Source organism: Macaca thibetana, chromosome 14 (assembly GCF_024542745.1).
Source record: "Macaca thibetana thibetana isolate TM-01 chromosome 14, ASM2454274v1, whole genome shotgun sequence".
Taxonomy (NCBI): Eukaryota; Metazoa; Chordata; class Mammalia; order Primates; family Cercopithecidae; genus Macaca; species Macaca thibetana.
Window position 1 is genome coordinate 76,401,871 of NC_065591.1, and position 21,309 is coordinate 76,423,179.

A 21,309-nucleotide genomic window follows, 5' to 3' on the forward strand; every position below is an offset into this window, starting at 1 on the left:
AGGCAGATCTCTTGAGCCCAGGAGTTTAAGACCAATCAAGGTAACATGGAAAAACCCCATCTCTACAAATAATACAAAAATTAGCCAGGTGTAGTGGTGCATACCTATAGTCCTAGCTACTTGGGAGGCTGAGGTGGGAAGATCACCTGAGCCCTGGGAGGCTGAGGCTGCAGTGAATCCTGATGGAGCCACTGCATTCCAGCCTGGGCCACAGAGTGAGACTTTGTAAAAAAAAAAAAAAAAAAAAAAAAGAAAGAAAAGAGAAAAGAAGGAAATGCCACAGGGAGGAATATGAGTGTCAGGGCAAAAATAGGGCATTTCTGAGTCCCTAGCCATCATACCATCTTTGAAGAAAATAAATTTCAAACTAAACCGTAAACATTTATTAATTTGTATTGGTAGTTTTTAAATCATTTACATGACAGATTGCACCCCTCCCCTATTCTCGCCGCAATACTGTGGGGACAGCAGAAATATTCAACAGATTACTAAATCCAGGATTATTGAGACTAAGTAACTTATTCTATAACACAAACTGGTTATGAGGATATGACTAGAATCTATCTGTCTTCAAATATAATGCTCTTTTAAGACATTTTGTTTATTTTTTCAAACTTGTTCTTCAGGAATTTAAAAAGGGAATTTATCATGTATAAGTATAACAGCAGTATTTAGTGTCAAGACCTCACTGCTTACCAAAACCAGAACTTTATTCCTTTCATAGGCTAGCATTCTTGGGTATTTCTCAGATAACAACAGTAAACTTTGTATACCAAAGAAATCTGTGAAATGAAATTATGGATTATCATTATTCATTAAAAAATGAAAAAAAGAAGGAAATAATTGCCTTTTACCATTTATCCCCCAAAACTGGTACATGGTAGGTGTTCAAGGAATATTTAGATAATTGCTATAGAAGTTCAAATGTTCAAAGGAAAAATGGCTTAACACAAGGTAAAAATAGAAGGTTACAGTAGAGAATATTTATATTTGACTAATTAAAATACGAACTTTGCTCACTTCATTGTGTTTGGATTGTATGTATAAAGGTAGTGATCTAGCTATGCTGAAGCTACCTCTACTCTACTATTTTTATGTAGATATTGTACACAGGTAATCAGCATATATTATCAAACAAGGATAAGGAGAAATTATATTTGGTGTTGACAGGTTATTCTGGAAGCTGTAGTGATGCATTTTCCCCTGAAAGAATTGTTTTGAAACACACACACACATACAGAATATTGTTCTTCAATACTGACACATTTTTTTCTGATAATAAAGATAGGCATCAACATGTAATTAAGAAGCATTAGGAAAAATACCCGTGGAAACTACAATTGTGAGAAAAATTAGTAAATTTTCTGGACAGTGCTACCATGAAGGGCTACCATGTATCATTTAAGTGCTTTAAAAATGGACCTAGCCTTTATTCCAACAATCATTTCATCTCCTATAATTTATTCTAAGTAATCAAAAGACAAGACAGACAATTTTGCGTAAGTATGTTGAAGAGAACATGACTTATGACAGTGAGAAACTGGAAATTACCTAAATATCCAACAATACAAAATGACAAGATTTGGTATCTCTGTAGAATTGAATCCTAATCACCCACTAAAATGTTTTTAAAGAATATATAGTGACAAAATAATTATGCATGATGATGTTAAATGAAAGACCCAAAGAAAATATACCTACATTTTGACAATGTTTGTGTAAGTAAATTAAAAAAAATATATTTCAGTTTTTACACAATTGTAGTTTACAAATTTTCTTGAATGATCATGACTATAGATAGAATATTGGGAGAACATATTATTTATTAATATTGCTAAAGGTCTGTGGTAGAAAATAGACTGAATTCGTGGTTTAAAAACCTGAGTCCCTGATGAATACACCTGAGTGTTCATCTTTGTGATCACAAACCAATTATTTAACATTTGGGATCTCAGTTTATCCTTTTGCTAAAAGAGTAGCATAAATTCCAGAGGTCTAGAATTCAAATATTTTCAGGGGTCCATCAGATAATATAAAAGCATCAGGAAAGTCAGATTCAGACATTCATTCAATGCAGAAATATTGAGTGCTTATTAGATGTCAGACTGCGTGCTGGACACTGGGAAAGCAGCAGTGGGAAAAATAGAGGGGGCTAGCTGCTTATATTAGGATCAAATCTTAATATTTTCCTAGAGCTGGAGAAGTAGGGTAGGACAAGATAAAACAGTTGCAATAAAACCAATCATTTGCATGCAGTATCTCAGTTTATTCTCTAAACAGCTCTAATAAATACCTATTATTTTCTCAATTTCGCCATTCTACTGGTGAAAAAAAAAATAGGGAATTTAACTGACTTGCCCAATTTCATAAAGGTATTAACAGAAATATATAAAGTCATTATATTAAAGAATGAACACTTTGTGATATTAAACAATTCATTCAATCTTTCTATCAGTTTCTAAATGAGAAAGAGACAAACAAAAGCTTGTACTAGATTTCCATTAAGCTTTCCTTTCAATTCATAAACCCTATGATTATATTTTCAATCTAAATTTAGTTCTGTAAACCATATACCAGTGATCTCATCTACATATATTAAAACAACCTATTTTCCTATTATCACCAAAAAGCAAGTGTAATTTGATTTTGTTTTTATGTCCCTTTAAAGATGCAGTGGGAGAAATAGAGTGATCACCTTGGGGCTCTGGAATATTCCCATTTGGAGTCTACTTTTGATTTTGCTTTAAAAAGTCAGCTTCCTCAATATGTTAGCAGCTCTGCAGAAGATCTTAAAAGTCTACTGACAATTGTCACCTCAAACATTAATTCATTCAGTGTTTCTTCACAACAGAATTACTGTTGCTGAGTTAAATGAAAAAAAGAAAAAGTGTAAAACAATTTAAAAGAAACTAAAACTCAAACTAAATGATAGACATGAATTAGACAATGTTCTTTTCTGATTGCATTGGTTAAATTAGAAAATTCTAATTTAGAATCAAAGCCCAGCTTATCTTTGAAGGCAATATAATAGAATAAAATACTGAAAAATGAATAGCTAGCATAAAAGCCTAGGTCAAATGTAACATCAATCAAGCACCTTCTTTTAGTTTTCCACTGAGAATTAATTTCTCTGTTCATGGTTCTCCCAGAGGACATTATGAATGCTTTAGAAGGCTTATTAGTCTGTCCTGAACTCGTTTATATAACTGTCTCTACCAATAAATATTGAGCTATTAAAGGGCAGTGGCCAGGTTATTTATATCTCTATGCACCCACATCATGATGGTCTGAACATAGCAGACATTACATATATATTTCTAAATGAAAAAATGAATAATGCAAATAAAATTACATTTTTCTATTGAAATGTGACTTTTCCTCTACTTGAATATGACCTAGAGCAAGCCATTTACCTCTAGATCTCAATTTGCTCATCTGTAGAAGCAGATATACATCTGCATCACCTCTAACAAAAAGTTTTAGATGTGAAAGGATGCAATCAATCTAGGAGCCATTTAGGATAACTGTGGAAGAAAAAAGGCAAAAGACAATTCTTAGGGGTCAACAATATGTTCAAAATTACAATTCCATTATTCAAGCCTTAGATCAAATTCTGCCTCTCTCCAAGAAACCATTCCCATTATTCTAGTCCTTATTCCTTATTCCTCTCTCTTAATGGCTTCATTTTCCTAGTTCTCAATCTCTGAACCTGAGTCATCTTTGACTCTCATTCTTTCTCATTCTTCTTTCTTATCAAGATCTATCTTCTCATTTCTGACAATGTATTTTATCCCGTGTATTGACTGATGACAAGATTATCCAATTAAGTCATTTTATAAACATTTATTGAGCATGTACTCTCTGCCAGACACTGTGCTAGGTATTGTGGGTACTCTGAGGAACTCAGTGGCTTCAGCCTCTGCTCCCATGGAGCTTATATTCTAGTAGGATTTAAAAACAAACAAATGTTCAATAATACACAATGATTAGTTTTTCACATGGAAAAATGGCACCTATCACATGCTGGAAATAGGAAATTTTCTTAAAGAAATGATATCACTATCACCACAATGACCACACAAGGGATCATCATCATCATCATCATCCTAATATGTAATAAGCTGCTACTAATTTATCCTTAAATTGTTATGAGATAGGTACTATTAGTCCTACTTTACAAAAAATGATAGTGTATCTAAGCAAAAATAACTTGACTAAGATTGCATAACTAATTTAACATTTAACTCCTGAGACTGTGACCTTGAGCAGTAATACTGCTTAAAATATTCTGATACCAGATAAATCAACAGGAATAAGAAATAGAAGAGCTCAGTTAATTTTCCAGAAGTAAGAATAACAAGTACAAAACTCGTGAGATGAGAGAGAAGAATATATTAAGGTAATTGAAGAAAGTTGAGCATACACAAATCCTGGGGCAGTGGGGAGTGGGGTAGGGAAAGTAATGATAAGATAATGAAGCTAGAGAAGTTAGCAGAAATTAAATTATGTGGGGCGTTATAAGTCAAATTAAGGTATTTGAACTTTATGTTATAGGCAACTATTGCAATAGTTATCCTACTGGCATTCATTTCATCCGCCTAATTTATGTGAGGCTACTGTCATTCAGGCAGTGTTCTAAGTGCTAGAGATGGCATGGAACAAAATAAGCAAGGTCCTTAATCTCAGAAAGATAATTAAAAAAATAAACCAGAAAGTAAAATGTATTGCTAAGTGCTACAATGGACTGAAAATAGGATGTGATGGGAAATGACAAGGTCAACACCGGATGATATTAAAAGGTCTCTCAGAGGACACTGATTTTCATCTTTGCCTTTGTAGTCATTATGGTTTACACTCAAAGCTGTAGCCCCATAATGGTTTGTGATAATCTCTTCTAAATAGTTCTTCAAAATACATTTTAACAAATAATATGTTCCTTTAAGAAAGGTCAATAGATTTAAAGTAAAAGGGAACTTTAAAAAAATTTCTACTCCCAAGCGATAATTAGTGTTAACTATTTGGTATATATTCTTCTTGACAGTTTTTACCTAAATTAATAATATAAATATTTGTTTTCACATGAATGAGATAGAAGTTACTGCTTGGTATCTGTTTTGGTTTGTTTGTTAACATATGATAAACATTATTCAAGGCTAGTACATAAAAATGTAATTCATCATTTTAGAAAACCATAATTATAAGCATTTTGTTCAAGGTTAATGCCATAAATTATTTAAAATATTCCAATTAATGGGCATTTCCATTGATGCCAATGTAACAGTACTAGACAATATACTACTACAGATTGTTATGTATGATCATTCTTGAGTATTTCTCAATCGTTACCTTAGCATGCATTTTTAGAAGAATTCCCAAGTACAGGGTATGCACTTAGTAAATACTGACATATTCTGCCATATTGTTTCCCAGGAAGTCTATACCAAGTTATAGTTTCATAATTAAGCACAATTTACATCAGTGATGATAGTTATTTTTCTATATATTTGTCAGTACTAATTATTAATCTTTTAAAATATTTATTAATCTAATAGGTGAAATGCCATATTGCTTTAATTCACATTCCACTGCTAGCACTATTCAACATCTTTGCGTATAAGAACCCATTTATGAGGGACAATCTGTAATGCTACGTAATCCTCTGCAAAAAAAAAATCCTAGAACTCTTCACTGTCTATTGCACCCATTTATAAGGAACAATCTGTAATACCATGTAATCCTCTGCAAAAAATCCCAGAACTCCTATTAAAAAGGTGTTTGGACTTCTTAATTTGACATTCATGACTCTCTGCCTAAAATTTACCTTTCTAGGTTTCTGGTCTGAAATTTCCTTACATGGCTCCTAAGTTCTCATCAGATAGGTCTGCTCACTGATCTTTCATTATACTTTTCTTTCCCACATCTGCAGCTGTGATCATGCTGAGGAATTTACAATTCCATTATTCAAGTCTTAGATCAAATTCTGCCTCTCTCCAAGAAACCATTCCCATTATTCTAGTCATAACTGACCTCTTTTTTGAATTTCTTCAGTGCATTTCTTGTTCTCCTCTTAAGGTACTGATCACATTCTACTTTTCTTTGTTTTCCTAGTAGATTTTTAGCTATACAAAGCCTCCTTTAGCATGGTAGCTGGAAGACAGTAGCTACTCAAATACTTCTAAAAGAAATAATTGATTTTACAAAAAGTTAATTCTATGTATTCCACACCTCAGAGTGCATTTTAAAAAAATGAAAGCATTTAACATTTTCAACAGGATTTTACTTTTAACAGTGGCAAGTATACATAATTTAAATGCACAATATTAGGGAAATGGATAAATAAACCATGGCATATTCATGGAATTTTATGTGTACATAACAATTTATAAACAGAGAGTACAGAAATGTATATAATGTGTGTCACTGTTATGTAAAATAAAGAAAACACACACGCACAGAAATACTCCAAAATATAAATTACAATTGTCTTTGTATGGTGGACCCATTCTAAATATTTTTCTGTATGCTTTCCTGTGCTTTCTAAATTTTCTATATTAAGCATGTATGATATTACTTTAAATAGCTTTACTTCCATCTTTCTTTAAAATAAATACAATTGCAAAGCTGCAAAATAAAATTTTAAAAAATTAATTGATAGATTAAATGGCAATTGTGACACACAAGTGAAACTGTCTAAATTCCTTTTGGACAGCTGACAAGAAGATAAATGCCTCTGTATTCAAGTAAAACAAGTGCACTAGCATTATGAAAGGGGGAGTGGGAAGGAAAAGCAAAATGCTTTTTTCTCTAAGGTCTCTATGCTTTTGCTATAGAAACAAGAAAATAAAAAGGGGAAGGGAAAGGTCATAGGAGACATTGATGCATTAAGCTCCTCTTTCTACCTGGTGGTGTAGTATCAATTCTGCCCCAAGACTTGTTCAAACCCTTTCCCCCTAGCAAGTCTTCCCTGGACCCTCGCGTGTATCAGTCGCTACTGTCTCTGAATTCTGTTTTATTTACTACAAGTGTCATATTTGAAAGTATTTAATATGTTTCTAAATAATTTCTACTTTTTAATTATTTCTCCATATCCAGGATCCAAGGTCATCAAGAGCAGGGGGCCATAGAGCTTATTATTATTATTATTATTTTAGTGTTATTCAAGCATCTAAAGCAGCCAGACACACTATATGCTTAGTATCTTCAGATGAGCCCTTTTCACTGAGATAGTGAGTCACTCAGATGTCTTACTCTAAAAGAGAAAGGGCTTTAAAATGTATTGAGCCACAACTATAATTCAAGTTATTTACAATAGCTATTATATATTTTACGCCAACTGCTAAACAAGGTATTCTCTCCATTTGAGAGTCAGAGGCAAGTATACAGATAGAACTTATTTCCACGAGGCTCCAAAGTCCTTTCTTCTACCCTGTAAAGTTGAGAAAGCCACATAAAACCCTCAACTTCTTGATGCACAACCTTGCTTAAGCTAAACTAGAACAGGCTATAATGATGTTCTCATAAGGAAAGATGTAAGATTTTTTTTGGCAGGGGAGCAGAACAGTAAATGTCATTTCTGCAGGAAAGTGAGACCAGTGGACTTTAAAAATTTCATACTCTGGCTCCTGAACTTATTAAATAGGGACTCGGGTCAAGATTTCAAACATTCTAAATCCAGTTTACTCCTTTTTTTTTAAATGAATATAATTCCTACAATGGGAAGTGCATGGACTCTAGAGCAAGACAGATCTAAATTCAAATTCTAGGCTTTACCTCCTCCTATCTCTGACTTTAATCAAGTTATTCTCATTTATCTAGTAAGTATTGATCCCCACATCTAATGAAAGAGACAATCACCCCACAGAGTTAATTCAAGGTTGAAGTAAGGTCACCTAATCTCTAATATAGTATGTGGCCTCTGGTAAGCGCTCTAAAAGTGTTAGTGGCCTCCCCTCACCCCAACATCCTTCATCCTCTGAGATAAGAATAGTTCTTTACTGCAGACACAACACATGACTCTAACAATCAGGCTCTCTGAAAACCTTTTCTTTGGTTTGGTGACCTAAGGAGAAGGCCTTGTGTCAGATAACAATTCCTGTGTCAAGACAGGCTCGAGAAAAGCACCCTCTAACCACAAATTGAAGACAGTTCCTTATAAGCATCTCTCCAGAGGCAGTGAGCAACAGGAGACTATGCTGACTTTTGACTTTAAAGGCAAGACCAGGATCCAACTCCTCTCTATACTCAGAGCACCTAGCAAAGGCCCTGGCACTGGCCAGTGAGCAGTATTAGATACGTGGCCCAACTCATTCAAGGCAAAATTCCTTCTTGAAGATTTTACAACACAAAAGACAAAAATAAACACATTCATATCTGATCCTGTTTCTTCTTTGTTTGTGTGTTTGTTTTTACCACAGTCCCTAGAGATACAGACTTGACCTAGGACAGAAACAAGCTGCACCACCTCCAGCAATGGTTCTGAAAAGGCACTCTTCACACACTTATCTGCTGAAGTAGTGACTCATGAAATTCACAACGTGCTAAGATTCGGTGAGAAACACTTCATATAAAATTAACATAAGCAAAAGGTTACTTGAGGGAACACTGCACTACTTTTTTAGGTGACCCAGTTATGGCTAAATTTGGAAAGTTGGCAAGGCTAATTTTTCCCTTTAAAACAGATCTCACAGAAATATAAGATACTATGAAGCCTCAGGGCCCAGTTTTTTTGCCATGGCATCCATGGCGAGTAGGGCCACTTGACAAAGCCAGACACTGTGGATGTGTCTGGTCACTTCAGGTTGACACTGAGATAACGGTTTTCTAGAGTATGCTTTGTGAGACAGAAATCAGATGACAAATCAAACTACAAACACTTAAACAAAAACTTAAATAGTGATAAGTATATGCCAAGCACTGTTTCAAGTGCTATGTAAATGTTTATTCCCATAATAACCTTATGAGGTACTTACTATTATCCTCTCCATGTTTTAAATAAAGAAATTCAAATGGAAAGAGGGCCACACATCTAGTAAGTGGCACAGGGCCACAAATTTAGTAAGTGGCAGACCCTGAATTGAAACAGAGGCAGTTTGGCTCCAGAATCTGTGTTCTTGATCACTACACTGCCTCTTAATGCTACGTGATGTTATTACATATAGTAAGACAACACCTATCATTTGGTTTCTGGCACAAAGTCTCTGGGAGGCAATGCATTGGAGTGGTTTAGAATGCTGACTCCAGAGAAAACTGCTTGGCTTGAATCCTGCATTCTGATCTCAAGAGCTAAGTAAGTGTTCATGGGTAAATTAGTTAACCTCTCTGTGCTTCGGTTTTCTTATCTATATATTGGGTACAATAATAGACCCTATCTCAGTGGGTTTGGAGGACTAAATGAGTTAATACCTATAAAGTGCTAAAAACATTACTTAAGAAGTAGTAATAATAGTCAATAGTTGTTAAGTGTTATTGTTTATTAAAAAGAGAGATACTATCTTGTCTCTGAGTCACAAAAGAAGCACCATAATTCTCAGATTTTTGTGAGAAGACATATGTGATTGGAAAAATATAAACTGTGCTATCTGATGAACTTCTGTTAAGATCAACCCAAGCAAATGGAAACCTTGGGAAAGGCACTTCATTACACTAGGCCTCAGTTTCTCCAACTGCAGATGATTAACACACCTCTGCCATAGGTGGGGTGAAAATTATGAGTTAATATGTATAAAAATATGGAAATGAAACCTTTGATTACTGATAATTTGGTAATCAAATAGGATCATCAGATTCCCTGCCTTCCCTTTTTTGTGATTGGATATACTAGGAGAGGATGTTGAGCGAATTAGCCAAACTCCAGCATCTTTTGCCAACATAAAATGACTCACGGACTGGCAGCATTTAAAGGTTAGGCCCAAAGCAATCTCAGTATTTAAGAATATTTTAAATTATCTATAAGAATATAATTTGGAGACAATCTAAATGTTCAGCAATAGGGGGTATGGTAATTAAATATATCTCTGGAATAGGTTATTCTATGCAATCCTTTAGAATTATGCTTTTTCGCGCTTAACTCAACAATTCCACATTTATAAATTTATCTTATGGCATACTAATACTTGTATGCTAAGATATATATGTAAGTATTTTAACTGTAGCAATATTTATAATAGCAAACAGCTGGAAGTAATCCAATGTTTATCAGTGGGGCACTGATGGAACACATAAAATGAGATATGTGGATGATACTGAAGGAAAAAGCTTTTCATGATGCCACCTCTAAATATTACCAGTAATATTTGTTTTATTCCTTATATTTTTATATTTTATAACTTTTCTATAAGCATACTAATATCATAAAATACTAATTATTATTATTCTGTAGTGAGCATATATTACTTTTGCACCCAGGTAACAAATATTCTTTTAATGTTTTTAGCAGGATTTTTTGCCCTTAATACTTCCTATGAGTCCTTTAAATAAAGCAAACGTTTTTAAAAATCATGACAATTTCATCAATATAGTTATATCACTAGGTTATAAAAGGTTCCAGATAGTGACCTAAACCAGAATTATCTTGGAAGAAAAGTCAGGTGGATTGGTAGGTCCTACACTGACAGACACAAAATCTACTCCACTACTGATGAATAAAGGGAACAAGGGGTAAGCCAATGGTGGAGGCCTGAACCACCAGGTCAATGGTAAGTCCCTCCCCTGGCCTGGCCTCCAGGACCTGACGACGGTGTCCTTGTCCTCCTCATCTTTGCTTCCCTGGCCTTGTCAATCCCACTTTTATAGTTTCAGCCTATTCGTCTTTTCTGGGAGAGGTGGCCCAATGCAAGGGTAGCAGCTTGAATGTGTAGCACAGGTCATTCATTCCCAGACCAGCATCCCAGTCATACATAGCTACAGATTACTTTTGTACCTTTTCTCCCCCTGGAATTCATACATGCTGTTTCCTCTGCCTGAAATATTCTCCTCCCTCTCCTGTCAAGTTTCTTTACCTGGATCTTTCTTCTTTCTTTATCAACTCAGGTGCCTCCTACTCTAGAAAGTCTACCTTAACACATTAGTCTGAGATATGTGTATCCAGCATCTGTTATATGACATACATACATATATATATATATATATACACACACACACACACACACACACATAAATACATTATATGTTTCCCAATGGTTTATGCCTCTAATTGAGCTAAACACTCGCTATTCAAATTTACTATTTACTTACTGGTTTCCCAAATAGTACTGTCAAATTTTTGAGGCCAAGGACCATGTGTTATTAATAGTTTTGTCCTTAGTACCAATCAAAGTTTTGGCATATAGTTTGAGGTCAGCAAATGTTTATTTTATTGTATGAATAAATGATGAATGTTAAAGACAGCAGACAAAGGTCCATTTGCCAGTTTCTACATCTACAATAGAGAAAACGCTATTTGCTAAGAGGAAAAGGAAGTGCTGAGTAGTGACTGGGCAACCAGGGTTGTTAACTATTGAACAATATGATTAATAGCATATACAGCTGAACAGGGACAGTTCATGAGGTCCCTGGAAGCCTGATGGGGTCAGATGCTTGAAGAAGCTTAAAATTCTATCATTATTGGTCTCCTGCCTGAGACTCTTTCCTTTACAACTCTAATTGTCACCCAAGTGCCTCTATGCTACTATTTTTATCAGTGGCCCAAGTGGTGATGCCAAGAAACCAGTAATTAAAATCATTTTTTAAAATAGCTGATGATTCAGCTATACACATAACTCCACCTCTTAAGAAACTTAAATGAGGAGTGACTACAAAGATTTTTCTGTGCCCTTCTTGCCCAAAGAAAGATATTTTCACCATTAGTAGACCCCAAAGAGAAAGCAAAGACTATATAATACTATTATGCCAAAGATGTTCATTGCAATGTTGTTTATGCTAGTAACATATCTGAAGCATCTAAACATACAGCGATGGGAAGAGTTGTAAAAATAATGATGCAACGGAACCATTACAGTGAGTTTTTTTTCAAAAAGATACATCATTTTTATTTTTTACAACTATTTTGAAGAATGATTGACTAACAACAACCTATTTAAAGTGTACAATTTAGAAGTTTTGAGCCATGCAAACATCTATGAAACCATTAGTTTAATTAAGATAATGAACATATTCATTGCTCTCAAAAGTTTCCTTTGTACTCTTTCCCTTTACAACTTTTCTCATCCTCAAGCAAGCTTTCTGTCATTACAGATTAATATTAGTTTTCTAGAATTTCATATTGAGGGAAGTATATAGTATGTACTCTTTTTTAGCCTGGTTTTCCTCATTTGATATACTTATTTTGAGATTGACCTCTGTGTTGCATGTGTCAATAGTTTATTTCTTTCTGTTGCTGAATAGTATTTCAATGTATGGAAGTGTCACAATTTTTTTTTTTTTCAGGAGAACCCTCTGATGTATATTTGGGTATTTCCACCATTTTGCAATTACAAATAAAATGCTATGAACATTTAGGGAGAAGTCATCATTGACTTATGTAGACATATGCATTCATTTCTCTTCAGTAAATACCTAGGAGTGGAATGACTAAGTTGTTTAGTAGATAATGTCCATGATGACTAGCAATGTGGAAAGTGTTTGTGGTGTGATACTAAGTATTATATAAAGGAAAGATTTAAACATATTCATGTGAAAATGAAAATAAGAAAATACACTAAAGCTAGAGTGGTAGTTTAATTTGTGTGGTAAGACTAAAGGTAATGTTTTTTCTTTTCTTAGTTCATAAATATTTTATAATATGGTTATGTTCTTTTTAACTTTTTTAAATAAAAAGGAGTGATAATATTTGTTAAGCAACTGCTATGTATATACACATACACACATTCCATTTTGTCTTTACAACTTCATAAGATAATTTTTATTTGTTCAATTTTCACAGATGACACAATCTGGACTCAGAATGATTACATCATTTGCCCAATACACCAGAGCTAGTAAGTGGTGTGGCTGTGATTTGAGCCCAGGTCCACTTCACAAAAAAGATTTTGTTCATTCCAATATGTAAATTCTTAATCATGGATAGCAGCTCATATATCTTTATAAAATGGGGTACACAGTTGGAACCTCATGAATTTCTAAATGCAAATATAAATGATCAAGCTTCTGTTGAACAACTCTGTACTGTGGTGCTCCGTGAGGCAGTTGGGCTGATCGAGAACACTGCAAGACGCTGGGGACTGGCTTGATCTATTTTGGAATTCTCCTAGCAACACTATCAGGACAACTGCTCTCTCTTGAGGAACTAAGACTTCACAGGATGTTCAGGAAAACCAAATCAGGAAGGAAATATGGATATTTTATATTAAATAATACCATGAGATATTTTAAAAAACACCAGATAACAGTTTATCACAACTATATTAGGAAAAGAGTCTCTGTGATCTAAGTCATCAAGGAGACACTCTGTTAATGGCAATTTCCCACAAAAATTTCAGACTAGGCTAACAGATACAGCCAGTTCCCTTCAGAGGAGAGAATTGCTGACTCTTCCATGTCCTAGCTACTCAGCTTGGACAAGGTATTGAACCCCCTCTGAGATTTGGTTTCTTCAACTGTAAGGTGAAGAAAATGGTATCTATTAGAATAATTTATTTTGCTGGTTAATTGAGAAAACACACATAACAGTTATCATGGTGCCCTGCACACAGTGATCACTCACTAATTATCAACTACTATTGCCATAGTTGTTTCACTGCTTTTACTAAATACCACAGATACAATGCCTAATTGCCAAGACAAAATGATGAGCTGAGAAGGATACAAATTAAAAGTTTTTTATCCTTCTTTAGAATGCTTCAATCTCTTTCAGACCCTACTACTCTAAAATTTGCTACCTCAAGTCATTAAACCTAACAATGGAGATTCCTTGCCTAAGAGCAGCTAATGATCACACTTAGAGAACTCACATCAGAAAGTACATTCTTAGGTTGAAGTGACATCATATGATTACCAAGTTGGAGGCAGTCATTTATAATACTTTTACTGATCCTCTCTTTCATATTTGTAAAATGGGACCTTGCCTATGGATCTTACATTATTTCTGTAATCAGATGGAATAAGAGATATGAACACATTTGATCAACAGTAAACAACTGTGAATATGTAACAATTTCAGTGACATAAGATAACTAGCACTGTATATTATTCAATCATTTATTAATTTTTTCAACAAATATCTTTTGATTGCATAGTATGGGCCTTGAACCTTTCCAGGTGATAGGAAAATAAATGGACAATAAGTCCAGTAAGTAGAAGCAAGCTATAAACCAATAAGTGCTGTGTTGATATAAAATAATAGAGGCTGGGAAGATTGGGGAAATCATATCTTTAGGGAGAGGTGGAGACTGTCAGTGGCGGCTTTATGAAAGAGGTAATGTCTGAGCTGACACTGCAGCATAAGCCAACAGAAGAAACTGTGTGGGCAAAAGAAGACATGTAAAAGCCTGACACACTTGTGGAAGGGGCAATTAAAATCAAGGTCAGAGAGGTAAGGAGAAGCTAGATCATGATGTGCCTATAGACAAATGTTATAGTGTTTGAATTTTGACTAATACCAACAGAGAGAAATAGGTTTTACATAATAAAGAAAGCAGATTAAATTTGCATTTAGAACAATCTTTCTGTCAGTGAAGTGAACTGTAGTCAGGGAGACCAGTTGTCTTGGAGTTAGACAAGTAGGTGCTAAATAGTGAATGACAAATATATATACATTTTTTTTTTTACCTGTTTGTTGATCTTTAAAATATCTCCCTGTGTGTTTAACAAAGCTGTTATGATAACAAAGTCATCTTGAGATTATGTGAGTGGTAGACTTTTATAAGATGAAGAATGCTATATAACACAAGATGTGTCATGATTACTGTCATTTTGTCTTGCCATTTTGACCATCTGGACAATCAATTCAGCTATAGCAGCTATAGCAGTTACATCAATTGTGCTATAATCCACATCTGCTGTTACAGGACTTTGAAAGTAGCTATATGAGCCCTGCCATGGTTCTTCATTTTTCATGAGTTAATCCAGTAAGAAAGAAATAAACATAACTGATAGAACCCTTAAGTGAAAGCCACACTTAATTCCTCAGCCAAGCACTCAAGCAGGCACCAAATTCATAAGGATGATACAAATTCAATGGAATATCCCCCCCGCCGATTTATTCTGTCACTTCTAATTGTTGTGAATGACAGTTTTGTGAAAACCATGAAAAGTATTATGTGTCATAATTGTAATTCTGGGGTGGAGGAACCAATGAAAAATAAATGTAGGTTTATTTTTATCGGATGAGTCTAATAGCCACATTAAACATGACATAAATTTGATTTGCAAAAGTAACATTGATCAATATCTAACACAAGCATTGTACACATAGTATACCCTCAATAAATACAGACATGGACGCAAACAGAGTTACCGGAACCATCTAACACTAATTACTAATTACTACTCTTGGTCACCTGAAAAGTTAAAGGTATGGAATGTGGTTTTTATTTCTCCAGGTAGCTAATGATTCTTCTCAATTTTAGGTAAACAATACAGTCTTTCAATAAGGCATTATTTGTTAACCGAATTTGTCATTCAGGATAGTAAGTTAACAATGATCTTTACCTGGACACAGTCCTTAGCTATACAATGTTGTATCCAGGCTGGCTGTCATAGCATATACTCGTCCAGTTTCATTTATGTTTTTAGGGGTCATAAAGGGACAGAGCTGCTCTCTGTTTCCATCTAAAATATTGCTATATATCAAAAACCACAAAATAGAGGCTGGTGACCTGATTAAAAAGGGCCCTATGATATTTTGTCTCTGAATTATGTGGGGTTATTAAATTTTTAAAATCCCTACTCACAGAGAAAATTTCAGGATCACATCAGTAAAAAAAAAAATTATTCATTCCAGTACCCCATGTAATATTTCCATTCAGTCATTTATCATTCAACAATAGCCACTCAACATATGCCAGACTTCATTCTGGGTATAAATGATAAAGAAAAATATATATAGTGATGAGGTTCATGTTCTTATGGAATTTGCCATTCAGTGATCAAGACAGACATAAGTAAGCAAATGAAGATCTTATTACATATGACAAAAAGTACTATGAAAAGTAAGAACAGGATTGATCTATTTCAGACTGGAATGGCAAAGGGGATCAGAGAAGACCAATCTAAGGTTACATGGGTTGAGATAAGAAGCACAAGAAAGAATCAGCAAGGTAAAAACGTGGGGCAGTTGTAGGAAGGAAGAGCTTAGGTTCCAATTTTCAGTTGAGAAAATCTGGTCTTTGCAGTTACAGATAACCTAATGAGTTTGAGCATTTACTTTCCAATTTAATAAACTATAAAGTTCGTGGGACTGAATTTTGAAATTTGTTTTATGTACAATGAAACATCATTTCAGTAAACAAAGTACTTGAAATGAGATAACTGAATAGGCGGGGGTATTGTCTGAAGTATTGTTAGGATGATGATTTTAAAATAATGATGAGGGTGAATTTTAGCACTATTAGTTGCATGACCATACAGTGTGGTGGCTTTCTATAATTCACAAAGCACTGTCCAGTAGAATAATTTAACTGAAGCCTCTCATAAAATCTCACAGTGATGATGTACTAAAATGAAAAGAGTACTAAATTTTAAATCAGAAAACCCACAATATAGTTTACTACTACTTGTTGGCTGTATAATCTTTGGTAAAACACTTAGGCTTTGAGAATTAGCATCTCATCTAATGAAAAATGATGATAATAACACTAAAATTGCCTACCTCTGCACTGTCATTATGAAGACAAACGAAATCACTTTTGAGAAGGTGCTTAACACATCTCAAAACACAATATAAAGTTAAGGTATCTCAAGTTTTATTATTGTTAGTTTCATTTTAAAGTGGACAGATAACATTTCCCTCATTTTTCCAATGGGTAAACTAAAGCACAAGAAAGGTAAATAATTTTTGTAAAGAAGCATTGCTAGAAATGTGAATCAGATATCATCATCTAGTTCTTCCTCCTTTGTTCTTTTTTTTTTTTTTTTAATTATACTTTAAGTTCTGGGGTACATGTATAGAACATGCAGGTTTGTTACATAGGTATACACATGCCGTGGTGGTTTGTTGCACCCATCAACCTGTCAACTACATTAGGTATTTCTCCTAATGCTATCCCTTCCCTAGCTCCCCACCCCCAAACAGGCCCTGGCATGTGATGTTCCCCTCCCTGTGTCCATGTGTTCTTATTGTTCAACTCCTACTTATGAGTGAGAACATGCAGTGTTTGGTTTTCTGTGCTTTGTTAGTTTGCTGAGAATGATGATTGCCAGCTTCATCCATGTCCCTGCAAAAGACATGAACTCATCCTTTTATATGGCTGCATAGTATTCCATGGTGTATACCTGCCACATTTTCTTTATTCAGTCTATCATTGATGGGCATTTGGGCTGGTTCCATGTCTTTGCTATTGTAAACAGTGCCACAATAAGCATACGTTTGCATGTGTCTTTACAGTAGAATGATTTATAATCCTTTGGGTATATATCCAGTAATGGGATTGCTGGGTCAAATAGTATTTCTGGTTCAAGATCCTTAAGGAATCGCCACACTGTCTTCCCAGAAATGGGATTACTGGGTTAAATGGTATTTCTGGTTCTAGATCCTTGAGGAATGCCACACTGTCTTCCACAATGGTTGAACAAATTTACACTCCCACCAAAAGTGTAAAAGCATTCCAATTTCTCCACATCCTCTCCAGCATCTGTTGCTTCCCTTTTTTTAATGTTTTCATTCATTCAACAAACATTAGACTATTAGGATGGCCATATAATTCATCATTAACAATGGGCACTTTTGAAAATAAAAGTGAGCACTACCAATGTATACACTGGGAAGAAGGGAGGTAAACAACAAGACTCTTCTGGAAACCTAACACAACTGGAAACCTAATTCATATGGTCACCCCAAGTATTATGCACTGGAAATCAAGGAATAAACAAAAGCAGCCTTTGCCGTAAGAATGTGATTTCAAAAATAGGTAAAATCAGTGTTGTAAAGGCTAAAATAAGTATGTGTAGGTAGTTATAGGAATTTGAAAGCAGGGCACTTAAACTATTCTTGGGGGTTAGAAAACACTTAAAAAAAAGGAAGTGATCTGTGCACTGAAACTTAAAGGCTGAAGTATCCTGGTAGATAAATAGTAAAAAGCATCTGAAGCAGCAGAAAGAGTCTTTAAAAAGTGTGTCATATTCAGGGAATTGTAACTATTTGGGGAGGAGCATATAGGTTCATATGAGTAAGTAGAAAGAAAGGAGCTTGGAGAAGTCCAAAGAGGTTGAACCCGGGGTCTTGATGCTTTTGCTAAAGGGATTGTACTTAATCCTGGGAGCTACAGGAAGATTTTGAAGTGGGGAAGCAACACGATCAAAATCTATATTAAAAAGTTACCACTTCCATCATTACAGAACACAAGGCCCTCACTCTGGTGGGCACTCCCGCTATAATACATCGATGTTTTTAATAAATTCTAACCATCATCCTTTTAATGAATCTCAGCCATGTAAGAATGTGAGAAAAATAAGCAAGAACAAACCAAATGACACACAAAATCCTATCAACTAAAACCAGAAAAGTGGGCTGTAGCAATATGAAAGCTAGCATGCCATGAGGAAAAATAGTTCTTTCGGGTCTGAGATCAGAAAATTTGAGAATCTAAAATTAAGCAGGACTCTTAAAAGAGACCAAAGTGGTTCCAACTCAGAAGAGTCTTTTGGCTCCAATCAAAAACCAAATCTAATCTTCTCTGGAAGAAAACATCTCCATGTTGACCCTGAAAATTCCCACTATTTAAGTCCAGCAAAAATACGAGATCACCATCAAGGAGATAGGATGAAACAGAATACTATGAGTGAGAAAGTGCAGAAACAACAACAGATGTAGACTTACAAGGACTTTAGATTTTAAGATTATCAGACACATAATTTAAAATAGCCATGAGAAATGTTTAAATAAATAATAAAGAAAATATTTTAAAACATCAACAAATCCACTATCCAAGAAGGAGATTGTAAACAGACCTCTTTGACACATTGATAGATGATGTAAGTAAAAATTTAGTAAAGGTATAGAAGATTTGAAAAATATAAATAATTAATAAACTTACCTAATGAATATAATTATAAACTTGCATCCAGTAATTACAGAACACACATTTTCCTTAGGCAAACAAAGAATATTGACAAAATATTCATGACATTCTAAATTAAAATAAATTTCAGAGGATAGTTACCATAACAAGTTTTCTAGGTATTATGTTATTAAATTAGAAATTAATAACACAAGAAAGAATTCTTTGGGAAATTTTTTTAAATTCTAAATAACCTGGCTCAAACAAATAAATCTTTGTAAATAGATGGGTTGGAATGTTAATTTAAAATACTGCATATCATATATTATGTAATACCAAAGCACCTAAAATATATTGAAATAAATGTATAAATGTATTGTAATTTAAATTGTTAACATAAAAGAAAATGGCAGAGGTCAATGTTACATCCATCTGAAATATTTATTTTACAACAGGTTAAACCCCCAAAAGTAGAGTTAATAATAATAGCAGACTAATAAAATTAAAACAAAAATAATAGTAAGAATAAAAGAATGAAAAAAGAGAAAATGACAACACTAGGGATACAAAGTTGCTTGAACTAGCACACCTCAATCAATGTAATCACATTAACAGAATAGGGGAGAAAAATAATTGTCCTTTCAATACATACAGGAGTAAAGAGATACTATTCTTTATCAACAATAACAACAACAAAAATGAAGAGGCCTGATAAAAAATTTCTCAAAAGTTTTTCAAAATTAATGATTTTTTTCAATGTGAAATATTTAAGAAATTATAAATTTTTATTGAAAGGCATTAAAGATCTAAATAAATGCAAAAATAGTCTATATTTATAAATAGAAAAATTCAATGTTATAAAAAATCAATCCTCCCAAATTAACTTATAGGTTCAAAGAAATTCCAATAATAATCCGAATAAGAATTTTTGCAAAAGTTTCCAAGTTCATCTAAAATGCACATGAAAGAATAAAACCTAAACAAAGACACTTCTGAGGAAAAATAAAATGGAAGAATTTGATCTATTAGACTCATTTTAATAATAATTTAAATTGTTACTTAATAATAATTTATTATAAAGAATTTTAAATTAATATAGTATTGATTTGGCACAGAGATAAACAAGATGACCATGAAACAGAATAGAGAACATAGAAACAGGCTCACATAGTATGGAAATATGATATAGGACAAAGTGAGCATTGCAGATAAGTAAGGGGGAAGAAGAAAGAAGTGTTATTTAATACGTATTGCTATGAGAAATATTTAGTTATTTGGAAAATAAGAATACAAAAGAATCAACACCAGACTGATTAAATACTTTAATATAAAAATATTAGTTTTATATCTTTATGATCTTGGGATAGGAAAATATTGCTTAAATAACACAGAAAATCCATCAACTATAAAGAATAATTTTGACCATATTAAAATGAATAACTTAATTTACAAAGTGGGAGAAGATATCTGCAACATCTATGATCAATAGTGGATAGTATCCTGAAGATACAAAGAACTCTTAAAAGCCAATAAGAAAAAGATAATACAATATAGATGTAAGCACAGAGCAATAAACCATTACTTTGCAGAAGCAGACACATGAATGCTGCATAAAGACATTTTTAAAATCTCAATAGTATTCTTCATTCTGAAAATATAAAGAAAGAACTCAATGATATTTTGTACTTCATAAGTCTGATAAAATTTTGTGTTGATGATATGAACAATGCAAACTCCTAAACACTTCTAGTAGGCAGATGAATCTACAACTACTTTGGAAAACAATTTGATGTGATCTTGTCAAGTTGAATAGGTGAAAACCACATGACCTAGTAATTTCAATCCTAAGTAAACTCTTGTGTACTGATATCAATAAATATGTGCAAAAATAAATGCTCCTGCATTGTTTGCAGTAGCAAAAATTGGACAGAATTGAAATATCTGTTAGCAAGAGCATGGATAAATGAATCAATATTATCCCAGAAATATTGCACAGAGTAGAAATTAACAATATACTACTACATGCAAGAATGGGGATGACTTTTAAAAACATTAATAAATGAGAAAAGCAAATTGCAGAAGATGAAAGCACTTAAATAGAATTAGGGAATGGTAAAACGTACCCTCAAGGGTAATAGCATTATTCTAATTCTTAACT

General features: G+C 33.7%; 2 protein-coding genes and 1 pseudogene across 17 annotated transcripts in view; 2 read left to right on the forward strand and 1 right to left on the reverse strand.

Annotated features, from left to right (window-relative positions):
* The window catches only part of DLG2 (discs large MAGUK scaffold protein 2), a 2,230,265-nt gene that overhangs the window by 1,152,141 nt on the left and 1,056,815 nt on the right, over positions 1 to 21,309 (reverse strand). The gene's annotated exons all lie outside the window — the stretch shown is intronic.
* LOC126935720 (60S ribosomal protein L9-like) overlaps positions 1 to 21,309 on the forward strand; it is a 62,241-nt pseudogene that overhangs the window by 21,410 nt on the left and 19,522 nt on the right.
* Positions 7,109 to 21,309, forward strand: part of TMEM126A (transmembrane protein 126A) — a 1,099,470-nt gene continuing 1,085,269 nt past the window's right edge. The window contains exon 1 of the mRNA XM_050755909.1: positions 7,109 to 7,118. The gene's annotated coding sequence lies outside the window, so the exon portion shown is untranslated. The remainder of the gene's footprint in view (positions 7,119 to 21,309) is intronic.